Source organism: Pseudophryne corroboree, chromosome 7 (assembly GCF_028390025.1).
Source record: "Pseudophryne corroboree isolate aPseCor3 chromosome 7, aPseCor3.hap2, whole genome shotgun sequence".
Classification (NCBI taxonomy): domain Eukaryota; kingdom Metazoa; phylum Chordata; class Amphibia; order Anura; family Myobatrachidae; genus Pseudophryne; species Pseudophryne corroboree.
Genome location: NC_086450.1, coordinates 201,482,234 through 201,497,774, shown reverse-complemented (window position 1 = coordinate 201,497,774; position 15,541 = coordinate 201,482,234).

Below are 15,541 nucleotides of genomic sequence, written 5' to 3'. Positions count from 1 at the left end.
CAGTGAATTAAGTTTTAGATAGAACAATCACTGTAGGTAGCTATAGTCAGTGAACCATCATCATCATCATTCTATAACCAACATTAACAGTACATTCACTACCTGAAAACGGATTTAAGAGTCTATAGCATAGAGCTTGACCCATAGTAGTATAACTTTTCTATCAGCTTCATACACCTGAACATGTACAGCCTCACGAACCTAGGTTTGCTCCATTCAAGCAAAACAAATTTCAATTCAAGAGACAACACTTTAATACTGAATTAATGGGCCCTACACACTGGTTGATACCATTCATTAATGAATGAGATACCGTTCATATCTTTCAGTGTGTAGGCACCAGCTATGAACATATGAACAATCGTTCATCACTGGTGCCGTCTCGTTTAAACATGAGGCCAATATGGACATCTAGTCCATATTAGCATGCAGTGTTTTGGAGCCAGGTGATGGGGGAAGTGAAGAAACTTCACTCCCCTCACCGTCGGGTCATCCATCTGCATATATCGGCCATCGGGCAACTCGGCGGTGGGTCGCTGGGTGTGTAGGGCCCTTAACTTTACTGTAAGGGTAAATAAATTTCTAGATGTTGCAACTGGACTTAGTAAATTCATGTGTATGTAGGAATTTTTAAGGCTGTAGGAGACTAGATTTATTTAGTAAAATGGAGTGTGTTCGATTTAACTAGTGTATATAAATACAAATGCTCACTATTGTGCAATTATTTTAAACTGCTTTTCGTTATAGGAAATACCTTTTACCTATAATGCAAGTTTATAAATATCTAACTTTGTTATTGCATGTCTATGTGAATATGTCAAGGTTTAACCATGAATAACTTCCATCTTCTAAAGTAGGAGCCACGTGCTACCAGTGCCTCCAGCAGCAGCCAGGTAAATAAAGTACGAACATTTATATCTAGTGTGTTTATTCTGTCTGAAGAAATCATACTACCTCTCTGGGGAAACCAGAAGAACAGGTAACCCAAAAACTCATCTATCAGGATTTCACAAGTTTCCATGTGTACAGTTGCAGAAATAGTCCTATACTGTTCTAGGCAGCCAGAACCTTTTGGCAGATTCTTGCCTACACCACCAATTATGTATAGGTACTAGAGATGTGCGTTCGGTTTCCAAGGAAACTGAAACCACCCAAAACTTCTGGTTTTCTGAGTACTTCCAAACCTTGGCTTGGTATTTCCTTCCAGTCTCAGATCGAAAAAAGAGGCAAAACATCATCCTTCCAGCATCAGTTCTTGATTATTTTGGATTAAATAAATGTCCCTTGTGGTTAGGGTGCCACTTCACACAGATTGCTGTTGGGAGATGGTGTGGGTTGGGCTGCAGTGTGGGCTACTGTCACTAATTAACAGCTACTGTCTTTAAATAAGGGCTGTGGGATTCTAATTTGTGTCACACTCAGTGTCATCAGTGAGCTAGGTCTGTTGGCTGCAGTGTAAGGGATGTGGACTACTGGACTACTGTGTCAATGTCATCATCATCATCATCATCATCACCATCATCAGTGAACTAAGGCTTCAGCACTGTCTGTGACTGTGTCAGACTCTCAGTGGCATCAGTGAAGGGCTAAGAACTGAGGGCTGCAGTGTGACTGTCAGTGAAGATTAAGATTGTGGGCTACAGTGTCATCAGTGAAGGGCTGTGGGCTGCAGCACTGTGACTGTCAGTGTTAGGAAAATCATCATTATCATAAAAATGTGTGCAGTGTACTTAAAAAATAACATTCAGTAATTGCCACCATTACATACTGCAGTGTTAAAAATGTAAAACATGTGTGTTGTTGTTCAGGTACTATACATAAAAAAAATGTTCAATAGGTGCCACCATTGCTAATAGTACTATAAGTCAATATGGATCAGTCGATAGACGAGCAGGAGCATCAACCCAGTAGTAGTGCTCTTGTTACCATCAATCATGATAGTACTTCAACATCTACAGTACTAAAAGTGGTCTAAGGGACAGAAACTTTAAGAAAGGGCAAATAAAATATAAATATTTTATAATGTTAAAGATAATAGGTAGAGGTGTCAACTTTAAAACAGACAAATCCATGCCCACAAAAACAATGACTGGTTGAAAAACAAACTGTTAAGAAATGCCTGAGGAGAGTGTATGGGTCTCCATGTAAGCTATGTGTGAATCTGACATTTCTGACATTGTACTTGTAGAAAAGTTTAATTCCACTATTTTTGCACCCTCTGCAAATGTGGGAATGACCAATACAAGTAAAGTTGGTGACATAGAAATTGAGAATGCTACTGTGGAAGTGCAATATGATGAGAGGGATGTTTGTGTAATACTTGATGCTAATGAGGATGTTGATGATGAGGATGTTGTTTGTTTTTGTCATCCACTTGTGGCAGCAGTTCTTGCTCATGTTAAAAAGGAAGCTATTGACATGCTTGGGCATAAGACCAAGAAAGCCATCTCTAGGGTGTGTAATTATTTGTACCCAAATCCATTTGTGAAGGCATCTACAGTATACCATGCGTGAGGCCAAAGTTAATAGTGGTAGGGACATTTATCATTTAGCCACCTTATCCTTGTTATGTCATTTGCATAGAGTTCATGCATGGTATTTAACAAAATTAAATACATTTGTAAAATAAGAAGCAGTTCAGTATCAACTACCAACAATTTGGACCTACAATCTCCACCAGGAATATGTGGTGAGGAAAATGGCTCATATACTTCATATAGCCAAAAGCCTGTCATATACATTAGTATGAAAGGAAAGTCTCTGCCTGATCTGCCTCACCTCATCACGTCACTGATCTAAACTTCCAACACCTTTATCATCAACCTTTTCATTGATAATCAGTGTTAGTCCTTCCAAAAAAATTTTTGTGGGGCCCAAACAAGCCAAGCACTTCAACCATGAAGTTTGTAGTCCTGTTGCTGAGGTGCTTTGTTTCTTAAACTGTGCTTGTCCTTTTTAATATACAACATAAGAGTGGGTGAAAGGGGTCAAGAACAATTCCATCTTGCACCACTTTTGTTTTCATTATGGCAGTATTTTTGAGGGGCTTTGGAGATGGTCTTTTTTTGCATAGACAAAAAAATTGGTTATTTCTCTAATACAGTACATTACTAACTTGGAACATATTTTTAACCAGAAAAGAATACAATGTTAATACAACAGACAAGGAATCTTGACAAGTGTTGAAATAAAAGAAAAGCCAAGAAAATAAATAGTTGCTGCGGAGCAGCAAACTCCAAATCAGCCCAAACCTGTGCGACTCCCTCTGCAATGTACCAAACTATGCCAAAGGTGAGCTGCCATCAGGGGTAAAAACATCAAGGGTTCCCTTATCACTTAATGCTGTAGAGAAAATAAATATTGCGGAGAACCCCTTGTGCTCGTAGGGGGTTTATCTAGTATAAGCTTGTAGGTGGTTATGGAAACACATTGTTAGTGGTTATATAAGCACAGTATTAAATTTATAAACAGTAACCATTTATTTAAATCATAACATTTACAAGAAGCTGTGCACAGCAAAAACAATTGAAAATCATACAAAATACATTCACTTTATATCAGAATTTGCCAGTACATTATTAAAGTGCATATACATGCAGCTTATATCGTTGCTTATGCCTCAATTGGAATACATTTAAAACATAATGTAATAAAGTCAGCAGATGGTCTAACTAAAGTGCATATCCATGCAGTACATATCAATGTTGGCCCTTCAAGTTAATAATAGTCTCAATCCTATTTGGTTATCACAATTATTTGGCCTGTCCTTTGTTTACGTCTGTATTTTACGCAAGTTTTGGGCTATATAAACGTCCACACATTGTAACTGATGTCCATAGAATAGCGCTGAGATATGTTTATTGCATATTGCTTATCATTGTGTATAATGTTTTTTTATGCTTGGCTCATATGTGTATGTCTTGCAAATTGGTCTACTGTGTTTTTGCTCCAATAATAATAAAAATAAATGGTTTAAAATGGGCAGAGTTGTCAAAGAGAAACCTTTATATCAAAAGGCCCCTTATGGCAGGTGGGTGAAAATATGACCGTTATTCACTCCTTACAAAGAAGGATGGAGCAATGTCCTCTTAGATTTATTTCATTGTGGTCGAGAAAAATATACAGTACAAAATAGATAAAAAACAAAAATAATTCATATTTTTTCTCTGTTTAATAAAGCCTGTATCTCGCATTCTTTTTTTTAAGAAAGATAATAATTAATGTTTTATTTCTCAACATTTAACCAGAGACCATACAAAGTGTGCCTCTAACAAAGAGTCTTCTTTTCTACCAAATTAATTTACCAGGAAATGGTAAACATACAACTTTATCACAATTATAGTACCTTCAAATATCATACTTAAGTGACCAAAGCTTACACAATGAGACTATTCATCCCTTTCCGGCTATTTTTTTGACAAGTTCATGATATCAGTATGTGTTGTCTCAGACATCACACAACCTTGGAATTAAAACTTTTCTTAATCATCCCAAAAATGAGCAAATGTAATAAATGTAAATGGATATATATGTGTTAAGAATTATGTCACTATTCCACGTACAGTACATTTAAAAAAATAGAAAAGGAATACTTCCTGTTTTAATGGGTTAAATGTACAGAATGTTCCTCAATCAAACAGGACAGAGACAGGAATGCTTTTCATTTCATTTCCTAATGAGCGGATATCCCACATTAAAGTAATTTTAAAGTAACTTTTAATGAAAAAAACAGACAATTTTGGACAAAGTAAGTGGTTATATTAAGCATCTGGCCACAAATTGTAGTTGATGATGAATGTTGCCAATTTGTTTTTTGGATGCAACTCAAGATAAATGCCTATCAACATAAGGGATTAGACAAGGTTAATTAATAATGAACAGGGATTTTTTTCATCTACAAAAGGAAGTACAGTACTTGTTTTGCTTTGTTTGATACATGAAATACATATTTGTCACCCCAGATGTAATAATATTGCTCATTTTATGTGCAAATGTAAAAAACAAAGTGACAAATTAAAGTTAGCATGGGGCATTTCTACCAGGGCTGGTTCAAGTTACACACCAGAAACTCATTATTATTGAGCACCACTCACTAGAGTGGTTGGGTTTCTGTAGAGCAGATATTTCAAAGCCATCTTACAGTGTCTGAACTAAATCAGACATTTAAAATAATATCCATATTCCCCTGTACTATACAAATAAACAGCTATCATTTATATTATAATACTAGGTAATAGTTAATTATTAGGTATGTATTGACAGTTTCTTGTATAGTGCAGCATATACCAGTGTGCCTTACAATTGGAACAACAGCAATAGAACAAAACTGGGTAACAACAGACAGACCTAGAGGTAGGAAGGCCCTGCTCATATGTTTACAATCTATAGGGAAATGGGCATTGAGACACAAAGATAGGTGCTAACTATTGCATAAAGGTCCTGCCAGATTGCAAAGGTTCTTTATGGGCTGTATGATATGATCCCATATCAATGTTTCCAAGGGTCAGGAGGATGTGAAAAGTTAAGAAAGACAAAATATGTGAGGTTATGTGTGGACTGTACAGAGAGGATGTAGTTAGATAGAGAGACATTAAAGGTTACATGGTTGGATCCAGAGTTTTAGAAGCTTGTCTAAAGAGGCAAGTTTTTAGGGAACGCTTGAAGGTTTGGAGACTGGAGGTGATTCTTATTGTGCATGGGTGGGCATTCCACAAAGTGGGTGTTGCCCAGAAAAAGTCCTGTAGTTTTGAGTGGGAGCGAGTAATGCATTGGATAAGAGATGCAGATCTTGTGCAAAGCGGAGAGGTCGGGTAGGGAGATATTTTGAGATGAGAGAAGAGATGTATGTTTGGTTAATAGCCTTGTACTGTATGTAAGTAAAAGTATTTTATATTGAATACAAGTAACCAATGGAGGGACTGACAGAGATCCACAGATGATAAATGTCTATAAAGGAATATCAGCCTCGCAGCTACATTCAAAATGGATTGTAGTGATGAGAGCCTATTTTTGAGAATACCTGTAAAGAGACTATTGCAATAATCAATGCAGGAGATAATGAGGGCATGGATTAGAGTTTTTGCAGTGTCTTGAGTAAGACATGAAAATATTTTGGATATGTTTCTTAGAAGTATGTAACATGATCTTGAGACAGATTGAATGTGGGGAACAAAGGACAGATCCAGAGCTAGGATGATTGTTGAGTTATTAACAGTGATAGAGATATCAGGTTGGAAACTACTAATTGACAAGTTTAAATGTGATTAATTCTGTTTTAAAAATATTAAGTTTGAGGGGGCAAGATGACATCCAAGATGAAATGGCAGAAATGTATTCAGTGAAACGGACCAATACAGATGGTGACAAATCTGGGGAGGATAAGTAGATTTAAATATCATCCACATACAGATAATACAGAAATCTGAAAGAGCTGATTAGTTTGCCAAGAGATGCGGTAAAGATTGAGAAAAGCAAGGGACCTAAGACTGAGCCTTGTGGTACTCCAACTATAGAGGTAGCAAAGAGGAGGTGGATTCAGAAAAATGAACACTAAAAGAATGATTAGATAGGTAGGTTTTGAACCATGAAAGGGCTGTGCCCTTGAAACCTAGGGATTATAGAGTTCGTATGAGAAGACAGTGGTCAACGGGGTCAAAAGCTACAGAGAGATCAAGGAGAATAAGTAGTGAGTTATGGCCTTTAGATTTAACAGTGACCACATCATTCATTACCTTAGTCAGTGCTGTCTCTGTGAAGTGTTGGGCATGAAAGCCTGACTACAGTGGGTTCAATAAGTTGTGTGAGTTAAGAAAGTGTGTGAGGAGAGTTTAGTCTCTCAAGTAGCTTGGAGAAGCATGGCAGCTGAGAAAAAGTATGGTAATTTGACAGAGCGTTAGAGTCAGAATTTTGTTTTTACAGAATGGGAGAAATCACTGCCTGTTTAAATAGAGATGACAAGATACAAGTACATATAGAGAGATTACAGATATTAGTTAAGATTTGGATGAGCAGTTATTTGTGGGGGTATAGGATCAAGAGGAGATATAGTAAAGTTGGCAGATGAAAAGAATGTAGATAATATTCCAACTACATTTATAGAATCAAATGAGGAGGAGGTGAGAGAGGGTTCAGGAAAGGAATTGAGCAGGTCACTGGCTAGGGAAGAGCATACCATTTCTTTTTTTATATTATCAATCTTGTCCTTGAAATAGGAAGCAAGATCTTGTGCACTGATAGTAGCTGGCAAGATTGGTGAGGGAGGGATAAGAAGTGATTTTTGTATTAAAAAGTCACTTGGGCTTAAAGGCTTGGAAATATTTTTGTGTGGCAGTGTCCAGAGCATTGGAAAAAAAAAATTGTGTTTTGTGCTAGTACTAAAAACCACTCTGGAGTTTGATATCTGAATAAACGATACACTCTAAATGTCATACCAAATACATTCTTTTATTTTTCAATGGCATGAATATTCAGTATAAAAATATCACATGTTTATTCACAATACCAAAAAAAGCAGACATATAAGAAACATAACACTTATATAAAATTCTGAATCATGGTCCTAAATGGTCTTTCCTACTAAAGGTGGATTTTGTATATTAGCTCTTATAAGACACTTCCACAGGATTATTTATAATTCTGTATATATATATATATTCCGTTGCACTTTACAATTAGAACAACAGTAATAGAACAAAACTGGGTAAAAACAGACAGACATAGAGGTAGGAAAGCCCTGCTCGCAAGCTTACAATCTATAGGGAAATAAACATTGATACACAAGGATAGATGCTACCTATTGCATAATGGTCCACCAGATTGCTAGGTTCTTAATCGGTTGTATGATATGATCACCCCGCAACATTGGCCAAGTGTCAGGAGGGTGTGAGATTAAAGAAAGACAAGATATGTGATGTTATGTATACTGTACTGAGAGGATGTAATTAGATATGCACAGTCCTTGTGTTGATAAACTTCCAGAAAATGTCTGGTTACAATGTTTGTATTTTCAATGGAGTTGAACAAGTGGTTATCCCAGCAGGTGTCTAATTAATTGTGCAGAGTTTTGGTGCACTCACTTTCTTTCATTTGTATGATGAGTAAATGATAGCTTAAAAAGGCTTTTTTCCACAAGGACCAGTATATACATGGCTTTTTTAAAAACATATATATATATATATATATATATCGATACTTTGAGTTGATCTCTGTGTGTAGCTGTTCAGTTAGAAGGACTCGTATTATTACAGCAATATATAACAGTTCTCCTCAGTCCTGCAGAAATCACATACTTTACCGCTCAAGTAGAATGGTAGATTTGCACTCTCCTGATGATTAGGCACATGGTGTCAAGAGCATTACAATTAGAGTTGTAAATGGTCTTATATGTAAGGGAAGTCACTTGAAGTATGAATTTATGCCGCTGATGATCTACTTTATGTGAAAGTTTTTGTAGGTGTATTGGGAATTTAGAGTAGAGATGAGCGCCGGAAATTTTTCGGGTTTTGTGTTTTGGTTTTGGGTTCGGTTCCGCAGCCGTGTTTTGGGTTCGACCGCGTTTTGGCAAAACCTCACCGAATTTTTTTTGTCGGATTCGGGTGTGTTTTGGATTCAGGTGTTTTTTTCAAAAAACCCTAAAAAACAGCTTAAATCATAGAATTTGGGGGTCATTTTGATCCCAAAGTATTATTAACCTCAAAAACCATAATTTACACTCATTTTCAGTCTATTCTGAATACCTCACACCTCACAATATTATTTTTAGTCCTAAAATTTGCACCGAGGTCGCTGTGTGAGTAAGATAAGCGACCCTAGTGGCCGACACAAACACCGGGCCCATCTAGGAGTGGCACTGCAGTGTCACGCAGGATGTCCCTTCCAAAAAACCCTCCCCAAACAGCACATGACGCAAAGAAAAAAAGAGGCGCAATAAGGTAGCTGTGTGAGTAAGATAAGCGACCCTAGTGGCCGACACAAACACCGGGCCCATCTAGGAGTGGCACTGCAGTGTCACGCAGGATGTCCCTTCCAAAAAACCCTCCCCAAACAGCACATGACGCAAAGAAAAAAAGAGGCGCAATGAGGTAGCTGACTGTGTGAGTAAGATAAGCGACCCTAGTGGCCGACACAAACACCGGGCCCATCTAGGAGTGGCACTGCAGTGTCACGCAGGATGGCCCTTCCAAAAAACCCTCCCCAAACAGCACATGACGCAAAGAAAAAAAGAGGCGCAATGAGGTAGCTGACTGTGTGAGTAAGATAAGCGACCCTAGTGGCCGACACAAACACCGGGCCCATCTAGGAGTGGCACTGCAGTGTCACGCAGGATGGCCCTTCCAAAAAACCCTCCCCAAACAGCACATGACGCAAAGAAAAAAAGAGGCGCAATGAGGTAGCTGACTGTGTGAGTAAGATAAGCGACCCTAGTGGCCGACACAAACACCGGGCCCATCTAGGAGTGGCACTGCAGTGTCACGCAGGATGGCCCTTCCAAAAAACCCTCCCCAAACAGCACATGACGCAAAGAAAAAAAGAGGCGCAATGAGGTAGCTGACTGTGTGAGTAAGATAAGCGACCCTAGTGGCCGACACAAACACCGGGCCCATCTAGGAGTGGCACTGCAGTGTCACGCAGGATGGCCCTTCCAAAAAACCCTCCCCAAACAGCACATGACGCAAAGAAAAATAAAAGAAAAAAGAGGTGCAAGATGGAATTGTCCTTGGGCCCTCCCACCCACCCTTATGTTGTATAAACAGGACATGCACACTTTAACCAACCCATCATTTCAGTGACAGGGTCTGCCACATGACTGTGACTGATATGACGGGTTGGTTTGGACCCCCCCCCAAAAAAGAAGCAATTAATCTCTCCTTGCACAAACTGGCTCTACAGAGGCAAGATGTCCACCTCATCATCATCCTCCGATATATCACCGTGTACATCCCCCTCCTCACAGATTATCAATTCGTCCCCACTGGAATCCACCATCTCAGCTCCCTGTGTACTTTGTGGAGGCAATTGCTGCTGGTCAATGTCTCCGCGGAGGAATTGATTATAATTCATTTTAATGAACATCATCTTCTCCACATTTTCTGGATGTAACCTCGTACGCCGATTGCTGACAAGGTGAGCGGCGGCACTAAACACTCTTTCGGAGTACACACTTGTGGGAGGGCAACTTAGGTAGAATAAAGCCAGTTTGTGCAAGGGCCTCCAAATTGCCTCTTTTTCCTGCCAGTATAAGTACGGACTGTGTGACGTGCCTACTTGGATGCGGTCACTCATATAATCCTCCACCATTCTTTCAATGTTGAGAGAATCATATGCAGTGACAGTAGACGACATGTCCGTAATCGTTGTCAGGTCCTTCAGTCCGGACCAGATGTCAGCATCAGCAGTCGCTCCAGACTGCCCTGCATCACCGCCAGCGGGTGGGCTCGGAATTCTGAGCCTTTTCCTCGCACCCCCAGTTGCGGGAGAATGTGAAGGAGGAGATGTTGACAGGTCGCGTTCCGCTTGACTTGACAATTTTGTCACCAGCAGGTCTTTCAACCCCAGCAGACTTGTGTCTGCCGGAAAGAAAGATCCAAGGTAGGTTTTAAATCTAGGATCGAGCACGGTGGCCAAAATGTAGTGCTCTGATTTCAACAGATTGACCACCCGTGAATCCTTGTTAAGCGAATTAAGGGCTCCATCCACAAGTCCCACATGCCTAGCGGAATCGCTCCGTGTTAGCTCCTCCTTCAATGTCTCCAGCTTCTTCTGCAAAAGCCTGATGAGGGGAATGACCTGACTCAGGCTGGCAGTGTCTGAACTGACTTCACGTGTGGCAAGTTCAAAGGGCATCAGAACCTTGCACAACGTTGAAATCATTCTCCACTGCACTTGAGACAGGTGCATTCCACCTCCTATATCGTGCTCAATTGTATAGGCTTGAATGGCCTTTTGCTGCTCCTCCAACCTCTGAAGCATATAGAGGGTTGAATTCCACCTCGTTACCACTTCTTGCTTCAGATGATGGCAGGGCAGGTTCAGTAGTTTTTGGTGGTGCTCCAGTCTTCTGTACGTGGTGCCTGTACGCCGAAAGTGTCCCGCAATTCTTCTGGCCACCGACAGCATCTCTTGCACGCCCCTGTCGTTTTTTAAAAAATTCTGCACCACCAAATTCAAGGTATGTGCAAAACATGGGACGTGCTGGAATTTGCCCATATTTAATGCACACACAATATTGCTGGCGTTGTCCGATGCCACAAATCCACAGGAGAGTCCAATTGGGGTAAGCCATTCTGCGATGATCTTCCTCAGTTGCCGTAAGAGGTTTTTAGCTGTGTGCGTATTCTGGAAAGCGGTGATACAAAGCGTAGCCTGCCTAGGAAAGAGTTGGCGTTTGCGAGATGCTGCTACTGGTGCCGCCGCTGCTGTTCTTGCGGCGGGAGTCCATACATCTACCCAGTGGGCTGTCACAGTCATATAGTCCTGACCCTGCCCTGCTCCACTTGTCCACATGTCCGTGGTTAAGTGGACATTGGGTACAACTGCATTTTTTAGGACACTGGTGAGTCTTTTTCTGACGTCCGTGTACATTCTCGGTATCGCCTGCCTACAGAAGTGGAACCTAGATGGTATTTGGTAACGGGGGCACACTGCCTCAATAAATTGTCTAGTTCCCTGTGAACTAACGTCGGATACCGGACGCACGTCTAACACCAACATAGTTGTCAAGGCCTCAGTTATCCGCTTTGCAGCAGGATGACTGCTGTGATATTTCATCTTCCTCGCAAAGGACTGTTGGACAGTCAATTGCTTACTGGAAGTAGTACAAGTGGGCTTACGACTTCCCCTCTGGGATGACCATCGACTCACAGCAGCAACAACAGCAGCGCCAGCAGCAGTAGGCGTTACACGCAAGGATGCATCGGAGGAATCCCAGGCAGGAGAGGACTCGTCAGAATTGCCAGTGACATGGCCTGCAGGACTATTGGCATTCCTGGGGAAGGAGGAAATTGACACTGAGGGAGTTGGTGGGGTGGTTTGCGTGAGCTTGGTTACAAGAGGAAGGGATTTACTGGTCAGTGGACTGCTTCCGCTGTCGCCCAAAGTTTTTGAACTTGTCACTGACTTATTATGAATGCGCTGCAGGTGACGTATAAGGGAGCATGTTCCGAGGTGGTTAACGTCCTTACCCCTACTTATTACAGCTTGACAAAGGGAACACACGGCTTGACAAATGTTGTCCGCATTTCTGGTGAAATACTTCCACACCGAAGAGCTGATTTTTTTGGTATTTTCACCAGGCATGTCAACGGCCATATTCCTCCCACGGACAACAGGTGTCTCCCCGGGTGCCTGACTTAAACAAACCACCTCACCATCAGAATCCTCCTGGTCAATTTCCTCCCCAGCGCCAGCAACACCCATATCCTCCTCATCCTGGTGTACTTCAACACTGACATCTTCAATCTGACTATCAGGAACTGGACTGCGGGTGCTCCTTCCAGCACTTGCAGGGGGCGTGCAAATGGTGGAAGGCGCATGCTCTTCACGTCCAGTGTTGGGAAGGTCAGGCATCGCAACCGACACAATTGGACTCTCCTTGTGGATTTGGGATTTCGAAGAACGCACAGTTCTTTGCGGTGCTTTTGCCAGCTTGAGTCTTTTCAGTTTTCTAGCGAGAGGCTGAGTGCTTCCATCCTCATGTGAAGCTGAACCACTAGCCATGAACATAGGCCAGGGCCTCAGCCGTTCCTTGCCACTCCGTGTGGTAAATGGCATATTGGCAAGTTTACGCTTCTCCTCCGACAATTTTATTTTAGGTTTTGGAGTCCTTTTTTTACTGATATTTGGTGTTTTGGATTTGACATGCTCTGTACTATGACATTGGGCATCGGCCTTGGCAGACGACGTTGCTGGCATTTCATCGTCTCGGCCATGACTAGTGGCAGCAGCTTCAGCACGAGGTGGAAGTGGATCTTGATCTTTCCCTAATTTTGGAACCTCAACATTTTTGTTCTCCATATTTTAATAGGCACAACTAAAAGGCACCTCAGGTAAACAATGGAGATGGATGGATACTAGTATACAATTATGGATGGACTGCCGAGTGCCGACACAGAGGTAGCTACAGCCGTGGACTATTGTACTGTACTGTGTCTGCTGCTAATATAGACTGGATGATAATGAGATGTAGTATGTATGTATAAAGAAGAAAGAAAAAAAAACCACGGGTAGGTGGTATACAATTATGGATGGACTGCCGAGTGCCGACACAGAGGTAGCTACAGCCGTGGACTACCGTACTGTGTCTGCTGCTAATATAGACTGGTTGATAATGAGATGTAGTATGTATAAAGAAGAAAGAAAAAAAAACCACGGGTAGGTGGTATACAATTATGGACGGACTGCCGAGTGCCGACACAGAGGTAGCTACAGCCGTGGACTACCGTACTGTGTCTGCTGCTAATATAGACTGGTTGATAATGAGATGTAGTATGTATAAAGAAGAAAGAAAAAAAAATCCACGGGTAGGTGGTATACAATTATGGATGGACTGCCGAGTGCCGACACAGAGGTAGCTACAGCCGTGGACTACCGTACTGTGTCTGCTGCTAATATAGACTGGTTGATAAAGAGATGTAGTATGTATGTATAAAGAAGAAAGAAAAAAAAACCACGGGTAGGTGGTATACAATTATGGACGGACTGCCGAGTGCCGACACAGAGGTAGCTACAGCCGTGGACTACCGTACTGTACTGTGTCTGCTGCTAATATAGACTGGTTGATAAAGAGATGTAGTATGTATGTATAAAGAAGAAAGAAAAAAAAAACACGGGTAGGTGGTATACAATTATGGATGGACTGCCGAGTGCCGACACAGAGGTAGCTACAGCCGTGGACTACTGTACTGTGTCTGCTGCTAATATAGACTGGTTGATAAAGAGATGTAGTATGTATGTATAAAGAAGAAAGAAAAAAAAACCACGGGTAGGTGGTATACAATTATGGACGGACTGCCGAGTGCCGACACAGAGGTAGCTACAGCCGTGGACTACCGTACTGTACTGTGTCTGCTGCTAATATAGACTGGTTGATAAAGAGATGTAGTATGTATGTATAAAGAAGAAAGAAAAAAAAACCACGGGTAGGTGGTATACAATTATGGATGGACTGCCGAGTGCCGACACAGAGGTAGCTACAGCCGTGGACTACTGTACTGTGTCTGCTGCTAATATAGACTGGTTGATAAAGAGATGTAGTATGTATGTATAAAGAAGAAAGAAAAAAAAAACACGGGTAGGTGGTATACAATTATGGATGGACTGCCGAGTGCCGACACAGAGGTAGCTACAGCCGTGAACTACCGTACTGTGTCTGCTGCGACTGGATGATAAATAATGATATAAAAAATATATATATATCACTACTGCAGCCGGACAGGTATATATTATATAATGACGGACCTGCTGGACACTGTCTGTCAGCAGAATGAGTTTTTTATAGAATAAAAAAAAAAACACCACACAAGTCACACGACGAGTGTTTAACTTTTTCAGGCAATCACAATATAGTATACTACTAACTATACTGGTGGTCAGTGTGGTCAGGTCACTGGTCAGTCACACTGGCAGTGGCACTCCTGCAGCAAAAGTGTGCACTGTTTAATTTTAATAATATGTACTCCTGGCTCCTGCTATAACCTATAACTGGCACTGCTCCCCAGTCTCCCCCACAATTATAAGCTGTGTGAGCACAGTCAGATATATACATAGATGATGCAGCACACTGGGCTGAGCAGTGCACACAGATATGGTATGTGACTGAGTCACTGTGTATCGTTTTTTTCAGGCAGAGAACGGATTATATTAAATAAAACTGCACTGTCTGGTGGTCACTGTGGTCAGTCACTACTAAACTCTGCACTCTCTACAGTACTCCTAAGCTCCAGTAAATCAAGTGTCTCTGTCTCAAATCAATCTCACTCTCTCTCTTCTAATCTAAATGGAGAGGACGCCAGCCACGTCCTCTCCCTATCAATCTCAATGCACGTGTGAAAATGGCGGCGACGCGCGGCTCCTTATATAGAATCCGAGTCTCGCGAGAATCCGACAGCGTCATGATGACGTTCGGGCGCGCTCGGGTTAACCGAGCAAGGCGGGAAGATCCGAGTCGCTCGGACCCGTGAAAAAAAACATGAAGTTCGGGCGGGTTCGGATTCCGAGGAACCGAACCCGCTCATCTCTAATTTAGAGTGCCACAGTTGACATTTAAGTCTACATGGAGTGTGACGGGTAGCTGGAGCCACTTCAGCAAGTGCTATTTGTAGAGTATGGTTCAGGTGCTATACAGCTGTTATGATTCCTGTACTCCAGACCGGAGGAGATCTTATGGCAGAGGTCTGAGTACAGGGAAAATAAGCTGGTTGTGGGAGCAGGAGAGCCTAGTAACCCCTGGCACCCTAACTCCGTTGTCTCGCCCGTGTTATCAGAAATCCCCTGCGAGACTATGGTTGCTTGAGCCCATGGCAGCCGCGTTCGAAGGGCGGATTAT